The sequence below is a fragment of the Pinus tabuliformis genome, chromosome 7, assembly GCF_031772625.1.
Source record: "Pinus tabuliformis cultivar Carrire ecotype Pingquan chromosome 7, CPIR1, whole genome shotgun sequence".
NCBI classification, from domain to species: Eukaryota; Viridiplantae; Streptophyta; class Pinopsida; order Pinales; family Pinaceae; genus Pinus; species Pinus tabuliformis.
This window is the reverse complement of record NC_142293.1, coordinates 1,316,044,224-1,316,053,245: the sequence shown is the minus strand read 5'-3', so window position 1 is coordinate 1,316,053,245 and position 9,022 is coordinate 1,316,044,224.

The window sequence follows — 9,022 nt, the reverse complement described above, 5'->3', positions numbered from 1 at the left end:
CTATAGAACTTATGAATATAATTAGTGACATTAAACAAAGTGTTCTTTTTCTTGTCATATAAAATTTAACAGTGTATTTACGAATATCTTCAAAATAATCAGTGATAAAGAATCCTACTTGAAATTTTCCCTCCAAAACTAGAAAATGTGTTCTATATTGTTTCTCTAACATACGTGAAGACCATATTGGTTCATACGCATTGCAGAAATGGTAAAATATATTCTAGAGTTATTTCTTTGTTAAAAAAAAACGTATGTTGAAAACATCAAATTCACACTCTGTGTGCCCCATACCCATCTCAATTATTGGTGGGACGATTACCACGGGAGACATGTGGGAGATAAACATGTGACATTTATGAAAAACCCACATGCAAAGCTTTTTTTTATTCCCTCTCAAAGTAATTATACCATATTTGTTGACTAGTCCACAAGATGGATACATAATTGTAAACTACGGTGGATATTCCTCTAGAATAGTTCCTCACAACTGATCTAATAAAATAGGGAAATATTTATTATGAATGTGTAATTCCTTTTAGATATCAGATCATTTATTTAATGTGTTTATGCTTAAACGAATAAATTGGTTGAAGGGTGAGAAATTTGGAACAAGAAATACATGCATCATCCATAATAGACACAATGTTTTCCTTAGGAATCCCTTAAGGGAGAAAACCCAGCTATAAGGTGAGGTTTCTCTACTCTCTTTTCTCCAAAATGGATATATGTAATACAAAATAAGATTTACTCTCTATGGAGTTACCTAAAAACAATGAAACAAAATTCAATACCATAGAATGGAACCCCTACTCCTCCTAGCATCCTGGTATTTAACGTAACATGATAGCCAACCACTATAAGGTTTGACTACCTCAACCCTCAACTAGAGCTATGATTTTGGACCTTCTAGAGTCCTATTGAAAGTTTATGTGCCCCATATGAATGAGTAACATGAGCTGGCATGGCATCCACTCATACCATGATGGTGGTCAACATGGTATGCCAACTTGCAGGAGGCATAGTTTTTGCATACGAACTTCACTTGACGTGATTATTGCACCATTGTAAAGGTCTACGAGCATAGAAAAATGCCAAAGGTTCCATGCAAGAGTGATTTTTCTACTAAAAAAACATCATTTAATGCCTCAAAATGGCTGTTGAAGGTTTCAGACTACAATTCTCCAAACTAGGACCTGTCATGAAAATGATGCTACAAGATTAATTCTCTATTTATGGATGAAAAATAATATATTGATCTCATCCTGATCAAATAAATTTACCTTGGGGAAATACCAAATGGTGTTGGAGTGCCCTAATATCTTCCATACCTTCTACTCGAAGCTTGGCCTACATAGGCACATCCTAACACAAATGGAGTTCCCAATCATTTCCTCACTAAGAAATTCTTATAGATATGTGATCGAAAAGCAAAAAGGTAGTATGAGTTTGGGCCCATGAATCTGCCACAACATAAACATGGTAAAGGAATCCCTATCTCACAAAATAAAGGACAAGACAAGGATAATTATAGGTAACCGTGCCACCACCACTAGAAAGATTAAGAATCTTTATGTGAGTATTGTAAAGTTAACTTACATGTAATTTTTCCAAAAAATTCAACTCACTTATTTATTAATTCCATGCTTTCTTTTATCTCTTATATAATATAACCAATCTACTAATTAACAAACCCCATTATTATTGTAATTTTTCCAATTTATAAATCTTATAATAAATCCATCATATTGAAAAATATGAATTCAATTATTAAACCTATAAAGTTATAAATATAATTAATTACTTTAAACAATGTGTAATGCTAATTAACAAACTCATTATTGTTGTAATTTTTCCAATTTATTAATCTTATAACAAATCCATCATGTTGAGAAACATGAATTCAATTATTAAACTTATAAAATTTATGAATATAATTAGTGACTTTAAACAACGTGTACTTTTTCTTGTCCTATAAAATTAAATAATTTATTTATGAATATATTCCAAATGAATCAGCGTAAAAAAATCCTACTTGAAAATTTCTCTCCAGAACTAGCAAATGTGTTCTCTATCGCTTCTTTAACGTATGTGAACTTTTTAGAAACTACCATCCCTACCATAACATAATATCATTATCAAATCACCTAGATAAAGAGATTAACTTGATAATGCAATTAACCTATCAACAATATAATTATATTATGATGCTAAAAATAAAAACTATTATGGCCACATTGACCGGATGGAGCAACCATAAAGGGGTTTGAAATTTAAAAAGAGTAGGGAATGAATTCCCTTTCTTTGACATCAACTCCAGCTAAATAAGAAATGAAATGCTTCCACATGTACATAATTGTTCACAACGGTTTATATCCTTTTACGGGCATTCACTAGTTGAAACAATGTTTTAGTGGGAATAGGAGTATCATATGGAAATAAAGTTAAGATGACATATAAAATATTTCATGGCCAAGTGAAATCATCCCGCCCAACCCGATTTGAATTGGTCACCTCTTAAACTCCAATCAAACAAACACTTTGCTTTTGTTTTAATATCTTATAACTAGCAAGTTATTCTTAGGACTTTGTTTTGGTGAATTTATAACCATATTTGTATTTAATAAAAAAATTCCTTCAATGAGTTATTTTGACTCAGTTAATACAATGTACATATTTCATGTAAAATAAACCATCTAAAATAGATTATAATCTTGATTATATATATAGACTTAGTTAATACAATGTACATATTTCATGTAAAACAAACCATCTAAAATTGATTATATCCTTGATTTTATTTATATATATATATATATAAAACTCAAAAGGATGGAAGCTAATGAAAGGAATTCAAATCACTAGAGTTTTTATTGTTAACCTATCGGAATTCAAATCACTCGAGTTTTTATTGTTAACCTATCGCTTTTTTGGGATAGCATAATTATTTTTGGAAATTTGGGACTTTGGATGATGAAAATTCATATGAATAAGCAATCTAGCTATTTAAAACAACTACATGAATGGTGATTAATATCTTATTCTGTTATGATTAATGGTAAATCTTTGGTACTATGATGGACATATCCTATCAAATAAGCATTAGAAGTATCTCTTACGTACTAGAGAGCAATGGAACACATCACAAAATCAAACATGAATGGAATCAAAAAGATGTGCTATAAATTTATGTTGGAAGAGAAGCATGGAAGAACAAAACCAAAAGGTTGATGATGGATGGGGTCTCAAAATCCCATATTAGTCAAGGCACGTGCACCAAGGAATTGATTGATATTGAGTGCTATAAAGGGATACTCTCATGTGGTCAGTGTAAAGAATAAATACATAGATTAAAAATTTATTGAACAGAGATCCAAGTCTTCAAGAACTCTTTCTCTAGAGCCACTTTCAATCTTGTTTATTGAGAAAACAACTCCAAAGATGACTTGGATACAATGTCTATAGAATCACAAAAAGGATTTATATCCTAAAAAATCATCGAAATATTTTGACTGAGTTAATTTGACTGATTTATTTTGGATAAGTTATTTTGACCGGGTTATTTTGACTGATTTATCTTTGAATGAGTTAAATTTTGATTGAGTTAATACAATGTACATAATTCATGTAAAACAAATCATCTAAAATTGATTATAACCTTGATGATGATGATGGTTAATGTCTGCTGAGACCAAACGTTGGTCTATCAGACCTAAAAAAACAAATTATTTATTTTGATTTAAGATTTTATTCCTATGCTCAAAAAGCTTGGAGAGAAGCCTCTCAAGCTCACTATATTTTGACATTGTAAAAGGCTAGGAAGGTCAGTATTGTAACAAAGATTGTGAAACTGAGATCTAATGTGGTTGTACACGGGGCAATCTAAGAGGAAGTGGTTTCATCCTCGATGTTCATATTCTCACATAGACGACAGATCCTTTCCATCCATGGTGTTTTAGGAACTGCCCAACGACCTGTTTCACTATGGAGCTCATGAGAATTCGTTCTAATCTTTGCTATATTGATTTTCTTCTTTGAGCTAGTTAAAATAGAGAGATACTTTTGATCTTCTAGGGTGGGGTTGATGACCTTCTTATAATAACTTAATTTTCTTTTAGCCTCTAAATCTTTCTCACACCACATTTTTTCTTTGAACTTAGAAGCAACAATATCTTTAATTTTATTAATGTTTTGCAGTGCATCATTCTCGTTGATCTCCCAATAGTTTAACCAGGCCCTTGTGTCTTTATGCCACCCCTGTTTGAGCCTTAGGTGGTTTTGGCTGGAATTTAAAGCTAGCTTAGGAAGTCTATGATCGCCTATGTTATTGAGTTTGTGCTTGTACAGCAGAAACCTAATCATAGCTAGGCTCTCAATAGGCGAAAGATCTACTTCTATAAGGAGAATAGGATAGGATGTATTACTTTTAATTTTCAAGATAACACAAAAGGATGAAGGCAGATGAAATGAATTCAAATCACTAGATGTTTTATTGTTAACCCATCATTTTTTTTATGGGCAAATAGAACACATTTAAGTAGGATTAAAACAGTCACATGGATAGTAAATGCATGAATGTGATGTACCAAAAAATTTGCGGTTCCTAATGGAATTGGTAACAAAGCCACTTTCGAACCTACTGTTATAATTATTTTTGGCAATTTAGGACATCGGACGATGCAAATTCATATGAATAAGCACTTTAACTATTTAAAATAACTACATGAATGGTGATTAATATTTAATTCTATTGTGATTAATGGTAAGTATTTGGTACAATGATGGACATACCCTATCTAATAAGAATTAGAAGTATCTATTGTGTACTAGAGAGCAAAGGAACACATCCCAAAATCAATAATGAATGGTATCAGTAAGATTGGTTATAAATTTATGTTGGAAGAGAAGCATGGAAGAACAAAACCAAAAGGTTGATGATGGATGGGGTCTCAAAATATCATATTAGTCAAGGCATGTGAACCAAGGAAACTATGTATATTGAGTACTATAAAGGGATATTTGCATGTGGTCAGGGTGAAGAAGAAATACATAGATTAAAAATTGCTTGAACCACATATTAGGAACACAGTTATATGACATTAAAATCGCATTATCTTTTGAAATTCATTCAATCTAGAAAAGAGAAAGAAAGCAAAAGAGATCCAATTCTTCAGGAACTCTATATTGGTGGTCAAGTAGATTAATTAGGTTTTCTGGGAACCATAATGTTTTTCTTGGGATTTATGATATCCATGTAGTGTAGAGTCTCAAGGCCTCTTCCTCTAGAGCCACTTTCAAGCATGTTTATTGAGAAAACAACTCCAACAATGACTTAGCTAAAATGTCTGTAGAATCACAAGAATGCTTTATATCCTTAAAAAACATCAAATGAGAAGTCTTTCTCCACTTTAACAAGCATGTCAAAATATCTAGTTTGTTTTATCATTTCCTCCCTATGTAGGATGATATCAAAGACAATCCTTCAAATGGCCTTTTCTATGACATAACGTCAAAATGTTGATCCGTAAATCCTTGGGGCATTATGGGTCTTATTAGTCCCTGCCCCTCCAGGGCAGTGGACTATTGTAATCGGTTTTGTTAGTCGTCATTAGTTCTGCACAGAACCCAAGATAGAAACGGAGTACATAATCTAAATTTTTGATTTTATATTCAATAAACAACTTTTTTCCAACCACTAAAAAATTTCCATCCGTTATTTCAACCACTAAAAAATTTCGAGATCTTATTTGGCCTCATATCGAGGCAAGATCTCGGAAAACTTAGGATAAAATCTGTCGATTCAATGCATTTACTTCATTCATATCACCTAAATGGAAAATGGAAACTAATACCAGCATTAGTTAATAAACATTAAATGTTTGGTGCGTAAGTAATTGACAATGTATACTTTACTAATATATCACACTACACTCAAACACATGGTAATATATCACACGACATGCAAGAAAATATATCACACGACACGTAAAAATATCACATGACACACAAAAAGATGGCTACAGATGGCTGTGTGCATGTCCTCGTTGGCTACATATGGTTTTGTGCATGTCTTCTTGTGTTGTCTACCGAACGGGACACCAACATAATCTTAACCTTTGTTAAAGAGCTTAAATTCCAGTGGGCGCCAATCAACTTCTTGTCCAACTGTTAATGGAAACTACTCTTCATCTTCTTCATCTCATCCAGACCCCTGCCCTCTTAGCTTACAGTCCCTCTTAGCTTACAGTCCCGCCTCCGGAACAATGGGAGAACTGGTCCATATCCAAGCAGAAGCAGTAGGAAGCCTCTGTGCTAAAGTGGAAGCATAGACCTCGGAGGTAGCATAAACATGGGAGGTACCCACACGTATTCTGGTGTCAAGGTTGACGAAGGCGCACGAGATGAACTCTGGTGTAAAGCTTGATGAAGGCGCATGAGATGAACTCAGTAGTAGATGTAAACGCTAATCGGTCTGTCGTATCGAAGTGCAACTTAAAGTTGCAGTGTTTCCATATTACCGTATCTTCAGACTTGGGTCAACGACAAAGGGGAAGGGGATTGTCGATGCCAACTGCGGATGGGCTGCCCCTGGTTCATTGCATTGAAGGGGCTTGCTTGGTTTCAATCTCTCTCCTCTAATTATGCGAGAACTGCCTAGTAGGCCCATCGTCCCTTCCAATTCCATAAATTGAGCCAGGTAAAGAGATCCATAGCCCACAACATCCCTTTGAGTGACATAGGTGAGGTCGTCGTGAAGATCCTGATAATTTCCACTGCAGGAACAACCATAATGAAGTAGTGGTTTCAGTTCTAGTTCTACCCATTGAATCACCACCAGCAAAAGCATAGAGAGCAGTGGTAAAGATGGCATGCCTTTGAGTTCCAGATCGATAGTAAGTATCCTTGCCAGATATAGATGATATATATACAGAGCGAGTAGAAAAATTTGTGACATCGAATATGTGCCTTTGAATGCTGAAACATTATCTGTTCCTGTAAATTTTGTTTATTGATCTGTAGCAAATTCAAATCTCTTATACCGAAATTTCTTTTTACTTTACTATATTTGGTTGAGAGTTCTAAGTTGCGCTCTGTTTGGCAGTAAATATAATTCCAAAAATGGTAACATCTTATTTTGTGGAACCAACAACATATACTCCATAATATTCATCAATAAATTTATAATCCGAAGGCAAAGAGATTCAATAAATTTATAATCTGAAGGCAAAGAGATTTCTTACTGCAGTATTGTTGCTATACATTGGAAGCCCAAAACTCCACGAGCAACGCATGTAAGAAGTTCATTCATTTTTAATTATCAAACAGTACATAATTCCAATGGGTCGTTTGGGAACACTATATCTTTTCACTTAGAATACAGTTGAGGCAGGTGGATGGTAGGTATTTCAGAACATTTGGCGAGTAGTTTTTATAATTTCAACTTAGTTAACACTCTCTGAATCGTTTTGCAAAATCTTTACCTCATTTTTTGTTATAACAGTACCACCGAAACATGGCATTTGGTACTGACAGTTTCTCTCATAAAACTCTTGACTAATGTCTCATCCACGAAATCCATTGATGGAACCTATGATGCTGCTGCTGGGAAACTTATCTGTATGAATTCTATCTTTGAGAACTCATGTCTGGAATGTCATGTTTGGCATGTGTGGTTTGAAGACTAATTATATTTTTTTTATTTTTTTTTACAGATTTGTTACAATTACTTTCAGTTCTCAATGACCCGCTCCTCCAGCTTAACAATTTTCAATTACTCGCTCCTCGCTCCCTGCTCCTCCAGCTTAACAATTTTCAATTACTCGCTCCCTGCTCCTCCAGCTTAACAATTTTCAACCACCCGCTCCCTGCTTTTCCCGCTTGAGGTCACCTTCTCTAAATATTACATATGTTGCTACAGTGTGCTTTTTTTTCTTTAGAGATGCTACTTGCAGATGCTGGTGTAATTGCCCAAATGAAAAGAAAAGCAAAGCCCTGACTCCATTGTCCAGCGGTAAATCAGTGATGTGCTCTTCTTTATCTAACAAGACCAACCGGAAATCCTTGAGATTTTTGCAACATTGACCAAAAGTCTCCAAGGTTGAGTTGCATATATCTGAAACATAGACGGCAATGTACTCAAGAAGGGGGCAGCCTTGAGCTACCAAGGAAAGCCCTTTGTAGGAAATCCAACCTTGTTCGTCCTCCAAAGTTGGGTCATCTGCTCCTCGTTCCACTCTAAGTCTTTTCAGTTTTTTGCAAGTATTAGCAACAACTTCTAACCCTTTGTCTCCGATAACATTTCTAACCTGTTTATTAGCAAAACATTCCACTATTAAACTTCAAACATTTTGTCTGAATTTAAAATAGCAAGGTTAATGGAATAGTTGAAATATTGATGTCAAAGCATGCCATAATTGTTTTTGGAAAAAATTTAAAAAACATACAATAACCACATTCTAAGAATGACAAATTCAGGCAGTAATATGCTATTGTTTTTTACTGGACAGCAGGAAGTGGAGCTTAAGTTAATCCATTTGCTGAAGATTTGAAGACTATTTCTGTGGGTACTGTTTTTCAATTAGTTACTGCAGCTATCAGGATTTTGCTTGGAGTTTATAGCATGTACATTCAATGTCTTTGGATGGCAATTCTAATGACCCGTGTTGCCAAGATGTTTAACTAAATTCGCAGCATATGAATGGATCAATAAACATCCTAGATTTTCCAGTTATATGACAAGCATATTCAAAACTTTGGCTTGGACTCTTTCAGCTTTGTTCTCAGGAAGCTGTTTTGTAGCCAATCTGCCTGTGTCTGCTTAAGTACAATCTTAGCTGGAACCTACAACATGAACTTGCTGTGTCTGCTTAAGTACAATCTTAGCTGGAACCTACATCATGAACTTGCTGTGTTTGCTTAAGTACAATCTTAGCTGGAACCTACAGCATGAACTTGAAGTTTCCTATGACTCTATTAAAGCTTAGATGCTTTCGCTTAAAGCTTAGATGCTTTCGCTTCAGCA